The sequence below is a fragment of the Vulpes lagopus genome, chromosome 10 (assembly GCF_018345385.1).
Source record: "Vulpes lagopus strain Blue_001 chromosome 10, ASM1834538v1, whole genome shotgun sequence".
NCBI lineage: Eukaryota > Metazoa > Chordata > Mammalia > Carnivora > Canidae > Vulpes > Vulpes lagopus.
The window spans coordinates 86,835,694-86,856,292 of NC_054833.1; positions in this window are offsets into that span (position 1 = coordinate 86,835,694).

Sequence of the window (20,599 nt, forward strand, 5' to 3'; positions counted from 1 at the left end):
CCGCGCCCCCTCCACGGCCCGCGCCCGCCCCCTGCGCCCCCGGCCCGCCGCCGCGCGCTCGGCACCCCGCGCCCTGCTCCGGGGGCGTCCGCCGGGGGTGCCCGGCGCCCTCAGCCCCCGGACGCCTCGGTGTCAGGAGACATTTTCTCCATCTCCTGGCAAGCGGGAATAAAGGCATTTTAGGCGACTTCGCTCTTCCTCCTGGTCCGCAACGTACCACCTACGCGGAGGTGGCCCCGCCCAGTGGGGAGGAGCGCGGGCCAGGACGGCGCTCCGGCCCCCTCCCCTCCCCCTCCCCCAGCAGAGTACCCCCGCTCGGACGCGCTGTCATGGTCGGCAGCAGGGCTCCATAAATGGGAGTGGGCTTGGTAACTACCTACTGTTGTTCTGTTGGTTAGCATTTTTAAAACTTTCGGAAAATATAAATGTGTACAGAAAAGTGCAGCTGTTAGGAGTGCAAAGCTCAATAAATTCTCACATAATGTCTTTTCACAAAATGACCAGTACCCAGATCAAGAAGCAGAACGTCACCAGCCCACCTGCAGAAGTCCCCCTCCTGGGGGGTGCCAGCCACTCCCCACAAGGGAAGACACTGTCCTGACTTCTACTGCAGGGATTAGTTTTGCCTGGCCTTGTGCTTTATGTAAATGGCACCACGCGATACTTGGACAGCATTTTAATGGTTCCAAACACTTTGCACTGCAGAAATGGAGCCTCCAGAGGTGGCCAGGACTCCCCCAAGGGACTTGAGAGTGCTCGCAAGCCTCCCTAGACCCCATCCCACAGGCGGGTTAGTGCCAGAAGGCCCTGGGTAGATCTCTCTCCCACAAGCTCCTCAAGGCCTTCCCCAGGGCAGCCCTCTGGAGGGTAGCACATCTGCATGCAGGGGGTGGTGTTCTCTGGAGCATCTGCCTCAAGGGCTTATATGGTGCCCTGAGGCTTTGGGGCTGAGGGAGGCAATGGCACAGTGAGTCTCTGTCTCCTCTTGGTTCATTGTGAAGCTGGGGCTTCTGAGGATGGCCACCTGCCTCGGGGCACTCAGGCTAGTCTTGCCTCACTCAGTTCACGAGTTCTGGTTTCCCTATCAGCAGCTCTGTGGCCAGTTAGGCCTGTCCTGATGGGGTTCCTGGGGTTGGTGGTCCCAGAGGCCCTGCACAGCCCCACCTACCAGGAGGTAGCTCCACCATCACCCGTGCAGCACCCCCTCTGCCATCTGGGTTTCCATGGGGACCTGGACCCCTTAGTCACATTGTAGGAGGTGTGTTCCCCATGTGCTCTGTAAGGGACGTCTCTGAACTCAACCAGACAAGGTCTACTGGTGGCTCCAGGCCCCTGGGTTCTCCCAATCTGGGCCTGGGGTCAGGTTCTAACACTCTTTGCCCCAAGACTTCTGAGTTCTGGCTCTAAACTCTGGGGGCTCCGGGCTATTTCCTTCACCACAACGTTCTAGAATGCCTTCCCAGCTCTCTGCATCCTGCCCTGACAGCGCCAGGCCACAGCTCCTGCAGGGCCTGACCCTCCCTGCAGTTGCCATAGAGTTGTTGGCTTATGGTTCTGAGGTTCTTTGTCCTGGTTCTTCCAGGAGCTGGGGTTCTACCTGGCTGAGCTCTTTGGCCTCTGGCTCTCCAGTTTCAGGTCCCTTGAGATGCTCTGCTTTCAAGAGGCCAGCTCTGGATGGCATGGTCCTCACTCCACAGGGGTCTAGCTTTCTCTGCACTAAAGCTGTAACTTCCTGGGGCCTGAGGCTATGCTTCTTTCTCCCAGGGACTCCACACCCAGGAAAATCAGTGAGGGCCCCCTAAGAGGGAATTTGGGGGGCTGGGGAGGGCTCAGGCATGGGCCTAGGTCATCCCTGCCATAGGCCTGCCATGAGCTCCTCTCCCAAGCAAGCCACCCCATATACAACCTGTAGGAAGGGTGGACCTGGTAAAGGGGAATGTTGTGCCAGGTAACATTGTACCCTGGACATAGTGGATTGGGCCAGAGGTGGCCACCTGGCCTAGCTTATTCAAGCAGATTTACTCTCTGAGAATTTGAATTGAGCCAGGCAATACCTATGGAGCCGTGCAGCCTTGTGGACATGAAAGGTCAGTCTGAGTGGGTACAAAGCCCTGTGACTGTTGAAGAGCAAGAATGAGGGGAGCCATAGAAACAGCTGGTCAAGAATGCGGGGACCCCAGAGCAGAGAAGGAGGGGAGAAGGTAGCCCTGTGGATGACTGTAGGACAGCTCCTGGGGGCCCATCTCCACTGCCTGCCCTTGGCTTCCCCCAGGGTCCCTGCTCCTGCAGCACCCCTCTGACTTGAGTCAACCTGAGTGGATTCCTGGCTGCTCATCCAGAGCCAGACCTCAGGAGTCCTGAACTCATCCCTCACCCCCAGGAGGTCAGAGGTGGCCTCCCTGGATCTGAGACAGCCCCGCTGCCCTCCGGGTTCTCCAGTTCCCACCGTGGAAAGCCAGGGCCCCTTGGCCAGTCAGGCAGACAAGCCCACCACCAGCCCTCCCCCCACCTCCTGTCTTAGTCATGGGGTGCCGCCTTTGCTTCTCCCAACATGATCTCTACCACAACCGGCCGACAGGGCGCCTGGGCAGAAGCCGGCCGGCAAACATGTTTTGTTTGGCCAAGCACAGTGCTTCAAAAGAATTCGAATTGGTTGCCAACTTTGAAAAGTCAGATTTCACATAAAAATCCAGATTTCTGGCTTCTCTGGACAAACCAGAGGAGCCTGGCAGTTCCTGATGGCTCCAGTTCCTGAGTTAATGTGTGCCTTCAGCGGGCACACATCTTTCCACCCCCCGCCCCGCAGTACCCACCACTGCCTATCACCTCCTTGGGAGGGAACTAAGATTCTTCCCCAGCCCAGCCCTTCCTGATTCTGTTCCTCTGCCCCCTGCCACATCCTCCACGTCACTGTCTACTGACATCCTACCCGCTCTCCAAGGCTTCTCTGCCTCAACATATCCAAGGCTTCTCTGCCTCAACATATCCAAATTCCTTGATCCTACTGTCCTGGGATGGGATCCCACTGTCCTATCCTCCCCATCAGATGGCTTTGGAAACTCCTGCCGATGCACAGCCCTGGCCTGCTGGGGACTCTGTTTTCCATACCTGGGCCATCCCTCTGCAGTGTGATCTCACCCCAGATGGCAGCCATGGCCACTGTGGCTCCTGGGCACCTACAGTGAGGCTAGACCAAATCCAGCTGTGCTGTGCATGTGAAAGACTTGGTTTTAAAGACTTGGGAAAAAGAAGGTAAAATCTCATGGACGATTTTTTATATTGATTACACGTTGAGGTGGTAATGTTTGGATTTCCTTGAGTTCAATGAAAACTTTATTAAAATTAATTTTGTGTGCCGGTTTTTAATCTTTGTTTTTTAATATGGCTACTAGAAAATATATTTTTTAAAGGTTTTATTTATTTTTTCATGAGAGACACAGAGAGAGAGGCAGAGACACAGGCAGAGGGAGAAGCAGGCTCCACGCAGGGACCCTGATGTGAAACTCGATCCCAGAACCTCAGGATCACTCCCTGAGCCGAAGGCAGACGCTCAACTGCTGAACCACCTATTTTCTAGGTGTCCCGCTACTAGAAAATATTAATGATGAAAGTTCTGTTGTATATCTCTGTTCTAAACAATGGAGAGGATGGTGGTGTTTTACAGGTGAAGCTCAGAGGACCAGCGGACTTGCCCGAGGTCACACAGCTGTGTGAGTGACAAGTCTGTGCTCCTAACCATTAGGCCACATGCCCCAGGGTGCCCCCACGGCACCTGACATACATGAATTCATCCCCTCACTGTCAGGTGAGTGCCCCCTTTCTCAGCTGGCCCCAGGCTGACTCAAGGGTAAAAGAAACCACCTGTGTTTACATTCCTCAGAGGCACCCCTCACTGTGAGCCCCCTTCGGTGGACTCTTCTGCCCTAAGGAGGCAGAGCTCTCCTGCCCACTACCTCCCAAACCCAGGCCTGACCACACAAAGGCTGCCCCTCCCAGGAAGCAGCTGCAGCCTTAACTGCCCACTCCCACGCAGACCCAGCCCTCCTGTGAGCCTGTCCTTCCTTGAGCAGCTGCCCAAGGCTGCCGAAGGCCTCCTCACCAGGGTAACCTGTGGAAGGGCCCCATCTAACCCAAACCCAGCCTAGAGCCAGAGAGCATGCCCTGGGCAAATGGCTGTTGGCCCCAAGAACCATCTGCCACTCCCTACCCTGGACGCTGGTTAGAGCAACACAGGTGGCCTAGGAAAGAAATGTGGTCCCTTCCCAATCCCCATGAAGCATCTTGGGGTAAGGCGGTGGTCCAGTGGGGACCCAGCAGGAGGGAGGAGCATAGACTGTGGCCTCTGATGCCATCCCTACCTGAAGCCCAGAATCATCGCAGGCATCATCTCCTGGGGCCCAGTAACCCCAACCATTGCCCTGCCTGCCCACACTCTGCAGGCTCAGTAAGAAGGGGCAGGACACATTTAGAATTCCTTTCTGGGGCCAGAGAAAAACCATGTGGACAGAACAGGCAGGCCTAGGGCCAACCAGCCACTTCCTCTGGTCGAGGCTGCCATGGGCACCTGCCCATTTGCCCACCACAGGCTGCCTCCTGAGGCTCCTTGGAGGAACGGAGTGCCCAAGGAGAAACAGGAGCCGGGCTGCAGAACCGGGTCTGAGATTCCAATTCAGGGCAGTCACTCTCTGTGCACGAGGCCCACCCCCATCCCAGGGCTGTGCCAGCACTGGGCTCACCACCCACCCTGATGGGCCCAGGCCAGGGGCCAGCTGGCTGCAGAGGACAGAGCCCACACAAACAGCCGTGTGCCTGCTCACCCACCCCACCCGCCTCTGCTCACCCCCCATGTCTGCTCACACGCCATGAACCACCCACTGTGTGCAGGGGCCTCCGTCCTTGGCTGGGCTGGAGGGGCCCTGGGTACGCTGTGAGCAGGCCTTGTGTGAGGATAGGAAGTGTGTATCTGGGCGCCCCACCCATGACCCTGCTTCCAGAGGCAAGAGGACACCCAGAATCATCCCTGCCTCAGAGGGTAGGCATGATGATGCAGTTTGAAAGCCTTGGTGCCAAGCAAGTCCCCTCTGAACATTAGCTGTGGGGCCTCAGAGCTGGAAGCGGACGGTCAGTGAGGTGGACTACGGCAGGAGGGCCCGCCTGCCTGGAGAAGGAGAAGGAGAAGGCGGGGGGTGGGGGGGGCTTTACAGATTGTGCCCCAGAGCTACGCTAACCAGCCACAGCATCCCAGGCAGAGGTCCCCAGCAGCAGCAACATGTGGGCTCTTCTCGATGACTGAGACAGAACAGGAGTGGAGGACATGGTCCCTACTCCCTGGCTGGTGGCTGGGGCAGGTGAATTGACCTCAGGCATATCTCTGGCCCTGTTGGGATCTCAGCCACTCTACCTGCCTCAGGTGTACAACTGAAGCAGTATGAGCAGATGGGACTCCCACAGTCTACACCCCCACCAGGCACATTCCCCCCAACCCACCCTCTAGCTGTAGAACAGTGCCTGGCTGAAGGAAGAGGGGAGCTTCCCCCAAGGCTGGGCCACCACCACGCCCTGCCTTCCCCGTGCCATCTGCCTGTCACCCTATGCTCCACCCTCTGCCCAGCAGCACAAGCTCCCCCTCACACAGTCCTGACCTCTCAGCCACCTGCACATGCCCAAAGGTACCTGGTGTCCTGGGATCCAGGTGGGCTCTGTGCCTGCCCGTCCCCTCCAAGCAGCCATATCCCCCTGTGCACTTTGGCTGGTGGCACTGGAAGCAGGAGGGGGGCCATCTGTCACTGACACCCACCAAGCATCAATCCTCTGGGAACAGTGTTTCTCATGGAGCTTTGTGGAACCCATGTCCTACGTGTCTTCTGTGGTGGACCGGGGCCCGTCTGTCACTCCCCATGCCCCTTGCACAGGAGTGGGTCAGAGAAGGCCCACGGCAGGCTGGGCAGCTGCGCTCAGGAGAGTGGCCTGCTCTGCTGGACCTGTGGCCTGGGGAGGCTGGCGCCCGGGGCTGAGACGACACAAGCAGGAGAGCACCAAGGGCCCAGCTTCTGTGGGCCAGACCCAACAGAATTGGAGGCTCCGGCCAGAAGCTGAATGTTCTGCTGGGCCTCTGATTGGTTGAGCTCCAATAAAATAATGAGAATAATGACAACAAGCAATGGTGCCCTTGCTCAAGGCCCACAGCCCTTTGAAGTGCTCCATGTGTGTCACCCACTTGGTCCTCTCGGGCATCCCTGGAGCCACTGGCCTCATTCCATTTATAGGGCTTTCCTGACATCTCATGTCTGAGAAGAGAAGGCTCATGGAGGCATCCAAACTCAGCATCCCCCATGACCCATCCTGCCCCTTGAGGAGCTCGATTTCTCTATGTTTCTTTTCTTCATTGGTGTGGGGATAACAGGAGAGATGACACATGTCCTGGGGCCCAGAACATAAACATCCCAGAAGGATTCATCCCACCACATACTCTTGGAGGCAGAGGGCAGAAAAGCACAGCCCAGGCACTCATCACTGCTGTCCTCAGCTCCAGCTGCCCTGCTCCAAGCCCTGGCAGGCAAGCTCCCAGGAAGGAGAATCTCTTCGGCCTGCCCTGGCCTCTCTTGTGGCCCCCAGGGTCCTCGGGCCCCTCCCTCCACCTGCAGAGGTTCCCAAGAGGGGCTCCGGGCTCTACATGTATGCATAGTAAACAGGACACGGGCCCTGGCCAGAGGGAGGTGGCCAGGCCGACCAGTGTCAGAGCCTGTTGACAGCCCTTCCAGGAAAGCGGGCCCGCTCTTACCTCCAAGGTCCTCAATGATGTCCAGGGTGGAGCTCCAGGAAAAACGCTCCACAGCCCCCAGCTCCAGCTCAGTCAGGGCACCAGGCAGGGCCTCCAGCTCATAGGCACCCCGCTTCTTCCAGTAGAGAAACATTCTGAGGCCCAAGGAGGCCTCCCACCAGGCCCGTACCCTCAGAGGCTGGGCGGCCCCGGGGACCCAGGTCCCCGAGGCCTGGACACAGTAGGTACAGGGGCCGTGGAGGGGCTGCAGGGACCCTAGGGCTGGGCTTGGGCCGGCAAGCACGGCCCTCCCCTGGGAGGGGAGCATTCTGGGAGCATCTGGGGGCCTTGGAGCTGACCAATGGCCAGGGCTCTGGCCCCACACAAAGCGCCTTTCTTCCCCTCCTACAGACATTTTACAAATTTCAACTTCCCGGCCCCCTCGAGCCCCCACCAAGGGGATGGGCAGGCTGTCTGGGGACGGCAGAGGCCCGGAAAAGAGTGCAATTGTTCCGTGGTCTCTTTGCTAAGATAAATTTTCAGAGGAGAAAAATGTGCTGCCCCAGGAGCAATTCAAGCCCCCCACCGCTGACCTCTGACCCCAGCCCCCAGCCCCCAGCCCTAGCTGGGCCTTGTCAGATTTCTCAATGAGGAGTGGAAACCCCCACGGGTGTGCCATGGGATGGCTCCCAGAGCTACTGCAGCTGCCCAACTGGGTCCCCTCCCCAGGAAGCTCAAGGCCTGTCTCCCAACTCCACTAAGCAAAGGACTGGAGGAGGCGTCCAAGGGCAAGAGGGCAGGAGCTGCTGGCCAAGCCTTAGCGTCAGCCTGCCAGTGAGGCCCCAGATCTGCCCTCTAGGCTCTCACCAAAGACCTCTCCCCTCCCCAGACTGGCCACACTTCACTAGGCTGCCCACCCCTCCCCGTCTCCCTCCTTAGACTATGTGTCTGTCATCCTCGCTAATGACAGCACCATGCATGGATCCCTGGACAGGCCAACCCCATGGACAGAGCCTTCGGTGTCATCACGGAGCTTCACTGCCCCCTGCACATGTGGGCACAAGGGTGGCTGGAGCAAGAGGGTTGGAAGAGCTGTGGGCTAAAGGAGCTGGGGGCACAGAGCCCCACAGGAGGAGGACTATGAGAAAGGTAAAAACCCAGCTACACAGAAGATGAAAGTCACTGGCCCATTTATTCTGGAACCCTGTAAAACCTGTGCATTTTTATCTAGTTAGAAAATAAAAACATGGGGCACCTGGGTGGTTCTGTCTGTTAAGTGTCTGCCTTTGGCTTGGGTTGTGATCCTGGGGTCCTGGGACTGAGTCCCTTGTGGGGCTCCCTGCTCAGTGGGGAACCTGCTTCTCCCTGGTCACTGCCTGCTGCTCCCCTGCTTAAGCACTCTCTCTCTCTCTCTGTTAAATAAATAAAATCTGAAAGAAGAAGAAAGAGAAAGAAAGAAAAAAAGAAAAAGAAAGAAAGAAAGAAAAGAAAAAAAGAAAGAAAGAAAGGTAGGAAGGAAGGAAGGAAGAAAGAAGAAAGAAAGAAAGAAAGAAAGAAGAAAGAAAGAAAGAAAGAAAGAAAGAAAGAAAGAAAGAAAGAAGAAAGAAAGAAAGAAGAAAGAAGAAAGAAAGAAAGAAAGAAAGAAAGAAAGAAAGAAAGAAAGAAAGAAAGAAAGAAAGAAAGGAAGGGAGACAAAGACCTCCGGTCGCCCTCCTGGGAAGACACCTCTGCCCTCTGATCCAGGAAAGCTGTGCCTGGGGTCCTTTCAGTTCTCCCCACAGAGGTGGGATTTAACACCATAGCCCAGATGAGGAGACCGGGACTCAGCTAAGGAGCAGAACTTGGATTTGAACTCAGGGCTGTCTGGCTTCAAAACCAACATAGGGTCCTGGACAGCCATCTGGGAGAGAAGGCCAGGTGGTCAGAGGGCAGTGGGGCAGCCCCCTTGGAAGTCGCAACTGCAGGGGGACAGCCACCGTGCTGGGCCTCCTAGGCAGGAGCAGCCAAGCCAAGCCTCCCCAGTCTGAGCCCGCCCTGGCTTCCCAGGCTGCCAAGGCCAAGAAGGAGGTAGCCTAGGGGGATGCAGAGCTGGGGCACAGCTGGCTGGCTCCCCACCCCCACCACCAGACTCCTGGCAACAGAGAAGCACAAGTCCCAGGCAGGGAGAGCTGGCAGCAGCTTTGGGGGGTGGGGGGGTCACTCCAGGGCTATGTCTGGTGAGAGGGTGGTAGGGGTGGCCGTCCAAGCAGCCTGCACACCCCCCGCTGAGGGTTGAGGTGCCAAGAGGCGGCTCCATAATTCAAACCATATGCTTGCCTGCCTGCCCACCCTCCTCCTCCTCCGGCAAAGGGCCAGCGACAGACAGATTCAAGTCCCTTGGTCATTGATCACTGGCATCCACCAGGCCTGGGCGCATAGGACGCTGGTGCACCCCAGCTCGTGCTGATGAGCAAGTGGCCGGCATGGGGTGTCAGCCCAAGCTCAGGGGAGTGACCCCATCTGAACCTGGCTATTGTGGTGGCTCTCAGCGCCTTCCAGCGGAAGCCAGGCCTGAAGAGTGGGGGTGGTCCTGGAGCAGTTAGCTAGTCCAGACCCCTGTGCATTCAGGCCTGGCAGTGGTCACACTTGGTTATGGGTTCAGAAGGGGCAGCCTTGAAGCAGCCCTGCCTGGCAGGGTGGGGGATCTCTTCCCCCTCAGCTCTGGGGTGAACACAGGGAGTCCCCACACCCCACATGCACCCCCTACAGAGGCCCCACTAGGGGGCTGTTTGTGTTCAGGCTCCTGATGCTGCAGAAGAGGACGGGCCTCCCTCTCCTGCTGTCCAGGGGACATTGGGTTCTCTCTATCCCCAAATGTGTCCCCTGCTTCCCACCTTCCTGCCTTGGCTTCCACCACCGAGTCCTGCTGCCTGGATGCCCTCTCTGGCTCCCAGGGAGAGTCACCTGCACTCCTCTGTCCAGGCCTGAGGCTCCCATCCCAGCCCTGCCTCTATCCTCCTGGAGCAGGAGGGGGTGAGGGATCTCCAGGCCCGGGAGAGGGGCTGCATGAGCCCCCACCTCTGAGAGACAGCCAGTGTCAATGGCAGAGGTGGAGGCACCTGGGCTTTTTACTCAGCCTGGAGGAAACGAGGACAATAGATGGATGGTAATGCTGCTTATCAACACGAGGGGTTCACCATTGCTTCTGAGACAGCTGGGGCGCATGCTACCGTGTCCTAGCCCCAGGCAGGCACGGAGTGATGACAGCTGCCCTCACTGGGGGCCAGATGCCGAGCTGAGTGCTGTTCCTGCACCACCTCCTTGAGCCCTCACGGCAGCCCCATGAGGCTGGTGCCTCTGTTCCCATCACGGGGATGGAGAAGCTGAGGCCCAGGGCACGGAGCTGGAAGAGGGCAGGCAGGCTGCCTGGCCGGGCCCAAAGCAACACCGTTACCGCACGTTTCAGACAGGCAGCAGAGGCCCGGAGGGAGGCAGGGCAGCCCCGAGCTGGAAGCTCGTCCTCCCATCTCTCCTGCCTCAGCTGCTGGAAACTCGGGACCTCTGGATGGGACAATCTGAGGACAACCAGGAGACCAATGGCTCCTGCTCTTCTCCCATGGTGGGAACCTCAGCCCCAGGCAGGGAGAACCCGGAGGTTTGTCTCTTGTCTCCACTGCCGTGACCTCCCACTGACCAGGAGTGGTTGGCAGGACAGGCAGAGGGATGAGCTGCTGGTCCTAGGGCTGCTCCACCCAGTGCCTGGCAATGGCCTTGGGTGTGGTGAAGGGTTGAGCCCTCTGCAAACCACAGCTGTTTCCTTGAGAGCGGAAGTGCCATGTGAGGATCCAGTGGGAACCCCGAGAAGCCTGCTGAGTAAGGGAGTGAAAGAGGAAGAGAAGCAGGTGGCTCAAGCCAGCCATCAACTCCCAAACTGGCCACCTCCCAGCAAGCCATCCCCAACAGAGACCTTGGCCTTAGGTCACCTTCCCTGCCTGAGCTAATGGACTTGGGCGGGGCAGGGGGTGGTCCCCGATCTTTCTAGATGCCCCGTCCTGCTCAGCCACCCTGGCTGACCCCTTTCCTACTGTGCTAGGCCCTGCAGTATCCTGAGGGCAGTTCCCTAAGCGGGAGGACTTGTTCGCAGTCCTGCCTCTGCCTTGTTAGCCAGGCAGCCCCAGGGACATTTCCTGAGATTCCACATCTGTGAAATGGGTTAAGGAATGAGCCTCTTCCCCCTTCTCTGCTGTGTTGTCTCCATGAGATCCTGCCCACAGAGGGCTAAGGAAGGAGTCTGGCACAGAGTCCCTCCGGGATGAAGGCTTGGGGGGGTTCCTGCATTCTGCCAATGGGCCCTGCCTATTCTTCTCCCCAGGCAAGATCTATTATGGCCCTCCATGGTGCTTTAAGCCACCCAGGAGCAGGGGACCACATCCCTTCCTCCTCCTCTGGCACTTGGGGAGGCCTGTCTGGACCCCAGGGCAGCCCAGCAGTGCCAGCTGTGTGGGTTGGTGGAGGTGCTGCTGGGCCGTCCCCGGTGCCAGCCACCCAGCTGTCATGAGAAGTAGCTTCGTGGGCTGTGTTGTGTGTAAGTGCTCTCAGGTTGGGCTACAGAGCCTGTTAGGAATTAGGTCCGGCCAGACAGCCAGAGGCCCATTATATAACCTAATGGGGTAGGAACTAGCCACCTCCCGGCCCTCCAGGATCTATCTCTGCTCCCTCAGCCAGGCCTGAGGGGAGGTGCACCCCACTGACTACCTTCTACATACCAGACCGCCAGCTTGAAGTAAAGAGAAGAATCTTCCCCCACTTGCCAGAGGCCCAGGCCAGGACTCTCCAGGACCATGGCCTGGTGTGGTGGCCCTAGGGTTGGGTGGAAACCAACCACTGGGTAGAAAGCAGAGCCCTGGGTCAGCCAGGCCAGCCAGCATCTGCAGGAAGTGAAACACGGGGCCTGGCATGGGTGGCAGAGACCCTCCCCTGCAGAGTAGGGGAGGCTGACCCTTCTGAGGCTGGACACGGGTGCCTGAAGCCTCAGTCATCCACGGGCCCATCTCCACGGGAGGAACTGTTGGAAAGCTGGACCACAGCCCCCTGGCTGCCAACCAGCTCAGCCCTTGAGCCCCCACCAGGCCTTGGCTCCAGGCACTGCCCCCAAACACCTCCTCACAGCCCGGAGCCTTGGTGGGACACTGCTCACCAGAGCATGCTGCCCTCACTGTGCCAGGAGAGGCCTCGGAGGCGATGCCCACACTTGCTGCCTGCACACCACTTCCCCAACCCTCAGGGAACCCAGTGGCCAGACTGCAATATGTGAGATGCTGTCCAGGCCCACGAGGGCCCAGAGTGGGGTTTGCAGAGCCTAGGACCGAGGTGGGGGGAACCCCGCCTTGGGTTTCTGCTCCATCTGCAGAGTGGGCACCACAGGCTGCTCATCCTCAGTACTCCCCCCTCAGCTGGCTGCCTTACCACTCAAGGATGTGAGTGTGGGTGACCCATCACCACGGCCTGGGGAGAGATTCTGCTGTCAGGGAGCCCTGCGCCAGGCATGGAACAGTCTGGGCCTCTGTGGCCATTGCTGGGGAGGCCCGTGCTGCTCTCACTCGGGTGCTCTTCACACAGAACTCTCAGAAGCAGAGGCATCTGCTCAGCTGAAGACCCTCTCTCCGTCCTCTTTCTCCAGCTCCTGGCTGGGCTTGCAATAGGGATGCTAACAACTGGCAAAGCCTCTGTGCTGGGCTCTGGACAAGAGCCTGACAGGTGGGATCCCCTAAATTTGCCAAATGAGCCTGTTGTGGTGTTACCATCACCTCCATTTTACAGAGCAAGAAACTGAGGCTCGGAAAAGCCTGGAGACCTGCCCAGGTCAGCCAGGAGTAGACACAGATGCCACCAGTTTCTCTACCACCCTCTTGGCCACCTGCTGCTCCCTCCATGGCTGAGACATTCAAGTTCCATGTGTGGCTAGGGTTCAGTTAATGGCTCTTCCTGCCCCTTGTGGCTCAGCACACTGAGCCAGGCTAAGGGAACCCATTGTAGGTGACCTGAATCCTAAGGCCCATCCTTCCCCAGATGTACTCTGCCTCAGGACTCTAGGAGTAAGTACTTCAGGCTTGGATAGGCCTCCCTGACCTTTGAGCCCACTGGCCACAGGCCTCAAGGGAGGCGGGTCCCTTGCTTGGCTCCCAAGTGTGGGGGAGACGGCCAGACAACAGGCCCCTCAGACCCAGGCGGCTCCCTGGAGGCGATGGGGTGGGAGGTCCAGTCGCTGTCCAGCATCTGGCCCAACTGTCATCACCCACTTGTCCACCCACTACAGCCAGGGGACAAGCAGAGCCTAGGGTGGGCTGGCCAGGGACCAGCTGCCCACACCATTCTAAATTCTGCCCCTGGAATGCCCTGGTCTGGCTCAGGCTACCCCCACTCCATCTGGGCCCCCTGCCTCACACTTGCCCCTCCAGGTTGGCCACCAGATCCCAGCTCCTCCAGCTACATCATCATAGGTGAGTTGCTTAGACTCTCTGGGCCTCACTTCCATTCTCCATGAGGGGGTGTTCACAGCACTCTCTCAGGGGGTCACTGTGGGCATCAGGTGAGTTAATCCAGGAGAGTGGCCTTCACACTCAAGCTCTGTTCCTGGTATTGGCTCCAGGAATGATGGCTTCCAGTCACAATGAGAACACAGCACAGGTCTGTAAATGTTGCTACTCCCATCACCCGCTGGGCAAGGCCACCCTCCCAGACCTGACCTGGCAATGCAGATCCTCCAGACTCACCCCACCCACTGCTCCCTGATGAATTGGTGCTGCTGTTTGTTCTCCAGTGGCCAGGCCGCCTTCTGGTCCTACCTCTACTACGCATGATCACACTGATACAGAAGAATTTAGCCTCCATTTAGACTGGGAGCCCCTTGAAGCAACCCCTGGATTCATTCTCCCCCAGATGCAGGGCCCAGGCCCAGCCTGGCCCAGAGCAGGTGCCAGGGAAATGCTTGTTGATTGGAACTTAGATCAATTCACAATCAACCATCTCTTGCTGGGCTAACATATGAATCCCTCAAAGCCTGGTCCAGCAGGGCTCCACCTTATCCCCAAAGCTCCAGGTGCCAGGGCTCCCAGGCCTCCAGGGAAGACCCCAGCTCAGAGGATGGCCTGCAGGCTTGGGACACCCGGCCTGGGGTCAGATCTGGCCACTCCCTCGGAGGAGCTGAAACCCTGCTAGACCCAGGGGCTCTGACAGCTGAGGTACCCGGATTTCCCAGCCTGGGAAGGGGGAAGAGGAGGAACAGGACGCCTGAATTACCAGGGCTGTCTGTGGCCCTGGCAGGATGGCCACATTCCAGTCTCACTGCCGGCCGCTGGCCACTGCAGACTTCTAAACCTGGCCAGACAGACTGAGAGGCTGGGCCTTCTCAAGGGCCAAGTCTGTCCAAGGAACAAAGGCTTCTGGGCCAGGTTCCCAACCACAGAAAAGACCGGCCAGACTTCCAGGACAGCTGGGATTTCAAAATATCTAGCCCATTGTTGAAACACCGATCCCGATGGTTGGAAACTATCATTACTGAGTCCTTGGACATCCCTGGGAGAGACCCAGGCTGCCTTGGATAGGCCTTGTCTCCCATTTGGGCCATGGAGGCCAAGGACCCCTCCTCCCCCCAAGGCCAGGATACAAGCCCAGCCTACAGAGGCAATTTCTGGCCAGGGCAGCTGCTGGATCTTAGGCTGTCTTGGCTTTGTAGCAGATGCTGGAGCTCCAGAGCCTTCCAAATAGGCCTGGAGACATTCTGCCTGGGTCTGGTTCATTTGTATATCAAGAAATACAAAGCAGGGCGCCTGGGTGGCTCAGTCGGCTAAGCATCTGCCTTTGACTCAGGTCATGATCCCGGGGTCCTGGGATGGAGCCCCACATGGGGCTCCCAGCTCCACAGGGAGCCTACTTCTCCCTCTCCCTCAGCTCACTTCTCCCCCTGTTTGTGCTCTCTCTCTCAAATAACTAAAATATTAAAAATAAATAAATAAAAATAAAAAGGTTTGTTTAAAAAAAAAGAAATATAAAGCAGGTAATGGAGGGAGATAGAGAGCATGCACGTGCACACACATGCACATGAACCTTATTTTATGTTCTCCCTCTCTGAGGAAGGTGACTTTGAGCAGAGACTAGAATGATATGAGCAAGCGAGCCATGCAGATATCAGAGAAGAGCATCTCAGGCTGAGAAAACAGCAAGCCAAAGGCCATGAGGTAGGGACATATCTTGGGTTCAAGTTAAGTGACCAACTGCTTCAGTTTGCCCCAGACTGAGAAGATTCCCAGCACTTTCCTCAATAAAACCAGGATGAGGGGTTGCCTGAGTGGCTCAGGGGTTGAGCATCTGCCTTAGGCTCGGGTTGTGATTCTGGGGTCCTGAAGTCCCACATCGGGTTGTGATTCTGGGGTCCTGAAGTCCCACATCGGGCTCCCCACTGGGAGCCTGCTTCTCCCTGTACCTCTCTCTCTCTCTCTCTCTCTCTCTGTGTCTCTCGTGAATAAATAAATAAAATCTTAAAAAAACAAAAACAAAAAAACAAAAAAAACAGGGCAGCCCCAGTGGCTCTTCCTGCCCCTTCCTGCCCCTTCCCGTCCCAGCGGTTTAGCGCCGCCTGCAGCCTGGGGTATGATCCTGGGGACACGGGATTGAGTCCCACGTTGGGCTTCCTGTATGGAGCCTGCTTCTCCCTCTGCCTGTGTCTCTGCCCCTTTCTCTCTGTCTCTATGAATAAATAAAATCTTAAAAAAAAAAAAGAACAGGATGAGTTGGTCACCCTAGCAAGGGGGCCTCAGGGAGGCCAGTGTGGCTGGAGCCAAGGAAGCAAGGGGGAGGAGATCAAGTCAGAGAGGTGATGGGGCGTTAAGTCCCATGGGGACCTATGAGGACTTGGCCTTTTTTTTTTTTTTTTAAGATTTTATTTATTTTTTCACAAGAGACACAGAGAGAGAGAGAGAGAGAGAGAGAGAGAGAGAGGCAGAGACAGACATATGGAGAAGCAGGCTCCCTGTGGGGAGCCCAATGCAGGACTCAATCCCAGGACCCCGGAATCACAACCTGAGCCAAAGGCAGACTCAACCACAGAGCCACCAAGGTGCCTCTAGTTTCTTGTGCTTTAAAAACGCACCAAAGCTTTAGATATAACAACAGCTACAAAGAGACAATGTGCTAAATGCTTTGAACATTATTTAGATCATTCAGTGGGGACTCTGCTTCCTACTACAGTGGGTTAGATCAATCAGATCATCCTTCTCACTTGGGACAATCAAAAAAGCTGGGTTGAAAAAAAACATTTTAATTTTAAAAACATCAAACTAGCTAAAACTCAGAAGAGGAGGATCTAAGGAGAAAACTCAGATGGTCTTGCCCTCAGGTTATTTATATACTCTGAGAAAAAAGCTGGGGAACTGATCTTCACTTTTAATGGCCTTATGGGGCTAGAGGAACCAAGTTCCAAATACAGGGAAACTTCAACTTGAATTTAGATAAGATCATCCCAGACTGGCAGTGTCTACAGGCAAACAGCAGAAGCACATGAAAATCCTCTGTCGTCCTGGGCCTCAAATTTTTCCTACAAATAATTTTAAAACTACAATGTCTAATACACAGTCAAAGATAGCTAGGCACATGAGGACAAAAGCCCCATGACTGAAAACCAACAGACACCCACAAAAACTTGAAATACTGGAATTATCAGGCACGGACTCAAACACGCCATCATCTGATCTCCACAGTAACCCTGGTGGTAGACACTACTATTACCTGCACTTTAAAGATAATGAAATGGAAGAGCACAGGCAAGGGACTGTCCCACGGTCGCCCAACTAGGACGTGGGAGGGCTGTAATTCAGCACAGGTTAGACACCTCTCATCTGTGCTAGTGAAAGAAAACTCAGGACCCCAGGATCGACCTAAGCCGAATGCAGATGCTCAACCACGGAACCACCCAGGTGCCTGCCTTTGGCCCAGGGCGCGATCCTGTGCATGGAGCCTGCTTCTCCCTCTGCCTGTGTCTCTGCCCCTCTCTCTCTCTCTCTCTCTGTGTGTGTGTGTGTGTGTGACTATCATAAATAAATTTTAAAAAATTTAAAAAATAAAAATAAAAAAAATTTATTTATTTATTTATTCATGAGAGATACAGAGAGAGAGGCAGAGACACAGGCTCCATGCAGGGAGCCCGATGCGAGACTCGATCCCGGGACTCCAGGATCATGCCTTGGGCTGAAGGCGGTGCTAAACTGCTGAACCACTGGGGCTGCCCTAGAAATAAAATCTTACAAGAAAAAAAAAGAAGAAGAGAAATAAAGGAGAACTAAGGAGAAGGAAAAGGAAATCATGCCTGGTGTGCCCTCCACACTCCGAGTCCTAGGGCATGATGGCAGAGCCCAGGCCAGGAGCCACAGCTTCTTGGGAACAGGTGTGGCCAGAGAAGAGCCTGGGAACCAGGGGAAGGGACACCTGCCCAGCCACCCACCCTCATGTATCAGGGACAGGTCCTGGAAGATGATGAACAGACACAGGAGCATTTGAAGCATGGATATACTGTGCCAGGGAGAGAAGTGGCTTTCTGGGTGACAGTCTGGAAATAGGTGTTAGGATGCAAATGCTTGCACCCAGCCACCCAGCAATCCCCTCCCAGGAGCTTGTTCTCTGGGAACAAGCACACAGTTCTCTTCCACAAGCACACAGAGATGCATGGATAAGGATGTCCATGACAGCGTCATGACAAGAGTGAGTCACTAGAAACAGCCCCAAATGTCCCCTCACAGAGGGACAGTTTAAAAATTAATTATAGGGGCACCTGGGGGGCTCAGTCTGTTAAGCTTCAGCTCAGGTCACTGTTCCAGGGTCCTGGGATGGAGCCCCATGTTGCACTCCCTGCTCAGCGGGGAGTCTGCTTCTCCCTCTCCCTCTGTCCTTCCCCCCATCCCTTCTTGCGCTCTCTCTTACATTCTCTCTCAATTACATAAAATTTTTTTTTTAAGATTTTGTTGATTTATTCATGAGAGACACAGAAAGAAGCAGAGTCAAAGGCAGGGGGAGAAACAGGCTCCCTGCAGGAACCCGATGTGGGACTCAATCCCAGGACCCCGGGATCATGACCAGAGACCAAGGCAAATGTTCAACTGCTGAGCCACCTCATTCTTTTTAATGGCTTTACATCATTCTTTTTAATGGCTTCACAACGTGTATGGCTATAACTTAATTTTTATCTCTCTAACGATTTTATTTATTTGAGAGAGAGAGAGAGAGTGAGAAAAAGAGAGAGAGAGAGAGAGAATGAGTGGGCGATGGGCAGAGGGAGAAACAGACTTTCCGCTGAGCATGAAGCAAGATGTGGAACTTGATCTCACAATCCTGAGATCATGACCTGAGCCAAAATCAAGAATCAGATGCTTAACAGACTCAGCCCCCTAGGCACCCCAAATGAGGTAGATTTTTGTATATCAGTATTTTTTAAAGTGTATTTGTTTATTTTTAGTAATCTCCACACCAAGGTGGGGCCCGAACTCACGACCCCAAGATCAATAGTTGAGTGCTCCACAGACTAAGCCGACCAGGTGCTCCTATATCAACATTTTTTTTTTTACAGGCAGCAATTTCTTTTTTTTAAATATTTATTTATTTATTTATGATAGACATAGAGAGAGAGAGAGGCAGAGACACCGGAGGAGGGAGAAGCAGGCTCCATGCCGGGAGCCCGACGCGGGACTCAATCCCGCGACTCCAGGATCGCGCCCTGGGCCAAAGGCAGGCGCCAAACCGCTGAGCCACCCAGGGATCCCCTCAACATTTTTTTAATTGTCCATTATACCATATTAATTGAAATAAGCAATTGCAAAACTGCATATTTTCTACCATTTCAAAACTTCTTACATATGTACACATATGTGGGGATGTGCAGAGTATGTATATAGTCATAGAAAAATCTGAAATACAACTGGAACCAATAGAAAATTGGAGGACTTACATCTTCATTTCCATTGAACTATTTGAAAATTTTATAATGAAAATGTTGTCATTGTATAAGCAGAACAAAGCACACATACCTATATGTGTATGTATATATATATTTTTTTATTTCTATGTCAGTTTTAAGGATATTATTGCAGGAGGCTTCCTGATTGTTCGGTTCCATTTGCCATGCTCTCCTCCCCAAACTTCCTGAATCCAAGCACCAATCTGCTATCAAAAAGGATTTTCTTGGGGCAGTCCGAGTGGCTCAGTGGTTTTAGCGCTAACTTTGGCCCAGGGTGTGATCCTGGAGACCCGGGATCGAGTCCCACGTTGGGCTCCCTGCATGGAGCCTGCTTTTCCCTCTGCCTGTGTGTCTCTGTCTCTCTGTGTGTCTCTCATGAATAAATAGAATCTTAAAAAAAAAAAAAAAAAAAGGATTTTCCTAAAATGCAGGTCAGATAGTGCTATCCATGTTGCTAAAGATGCTTAAACTCTCATTGCCCCAGGGATGAAATGAGAGTTCTGGGGATGCTCTGGCAGCCTCTCCTTGGACTGACCTTGCACCGTCTCCACCCCTCTCCCCCTGTACCTGCCATCCCAGCCATCCTCCATCCACTCGCATGCGGCTCCACCTGTACCCCTGTGTGCACCCTAGACATGCCGCTCTGTCCCATTCCTAGCTCTGTCATCCCCTCTTCCAGAACTGTCCTTTCCACCCCTCCTCAAAACTTCTCCCCCGCCCTCCTCCCCCTACTTTTGACCCCATTGACTTCAGTTTATCCCTTAGCTGTTGTCACTTCTTTGGAAAATCCCCAAGATTGGTGTGAGGAAAGGAAGCTTCTTAAGAATGATCTCATTGCCCCACAATCGACACATTTTTACACACTAACTACTTGTCAATTTCTGGTATACATGTTCTTATCACTCAATAGTCAGCAAAATTCTAGAAAGATGGGCCTTTATCCTGCTCGCCATCATCTCCCCAGCTCTGGCACACTGACAATTCATAAGCGCTCAATAAATATTAATTTAGCTGACTATGACACATTTAAGTTGATACTCTAAAACTTGATAATAAGGCAAAAGAATAACTAGTTGTCCTTTTCATATCAAAGGGGAACATGTTTTAAAGGGCTTAAAAGGCACAATAAAGCGTACACTGAAGCAGAAAAGATGGTCATTCTCTGCCATCTGTGTGGCAGGTATGACTTGGTAGGCACACCAAAAGGCCTTTGCAATCCACAAACATGTCTGGAAATATCTCCCCTTCCTGAGTAAGCATTGATGGACCTTGTGTTAACTGGACGTCACTCACTGGGACATGGATAGTAATATGATAGGCCTGCTGGGACGCCTGGATGGCTCAGCAATTGAGCATCAGGGCGTGATCCCGGGGTCCTGGGATCGAGTCCCATATGGGCTCCCCACAGGGAGCCTGCTTCTCCCTCTGCCTCTGCCTCTGCCTCTCTGTGTGTCTCTCATGAATAAATAAAATCTTAAATAAAAAAAAAAAAAGGATAGACCTGCTAACATGGATGGCACACAATCATTTTATTCTGTCTGCTCCCAGAAGAGACGAGCCGCGAGAGCTAAGTTCTGCTGTGAGGGTGGGCCAGACAAAGGAAGGTCAGCAGTGCAGGCCCCTTCCTAGAAGGGGATAACCCTGCAGTGAAGGACCTATGTGGGTATTAGGACGAATCCTCCATGACTGCCTGCTTCATACACATCTAGGGCCAGCCAAGGGTGGTGGCAGGGGTAGGGGCCAGAAGGGGTGCTCTTATTTGAACACACGGAGGTCAGTGGCCAATGCATCCCCAGGCCATTTCTCCTTGGCCAGGAATGGGGTGTTTCCTAGGCCAGAGCAACGACTCTGGAGTGCTG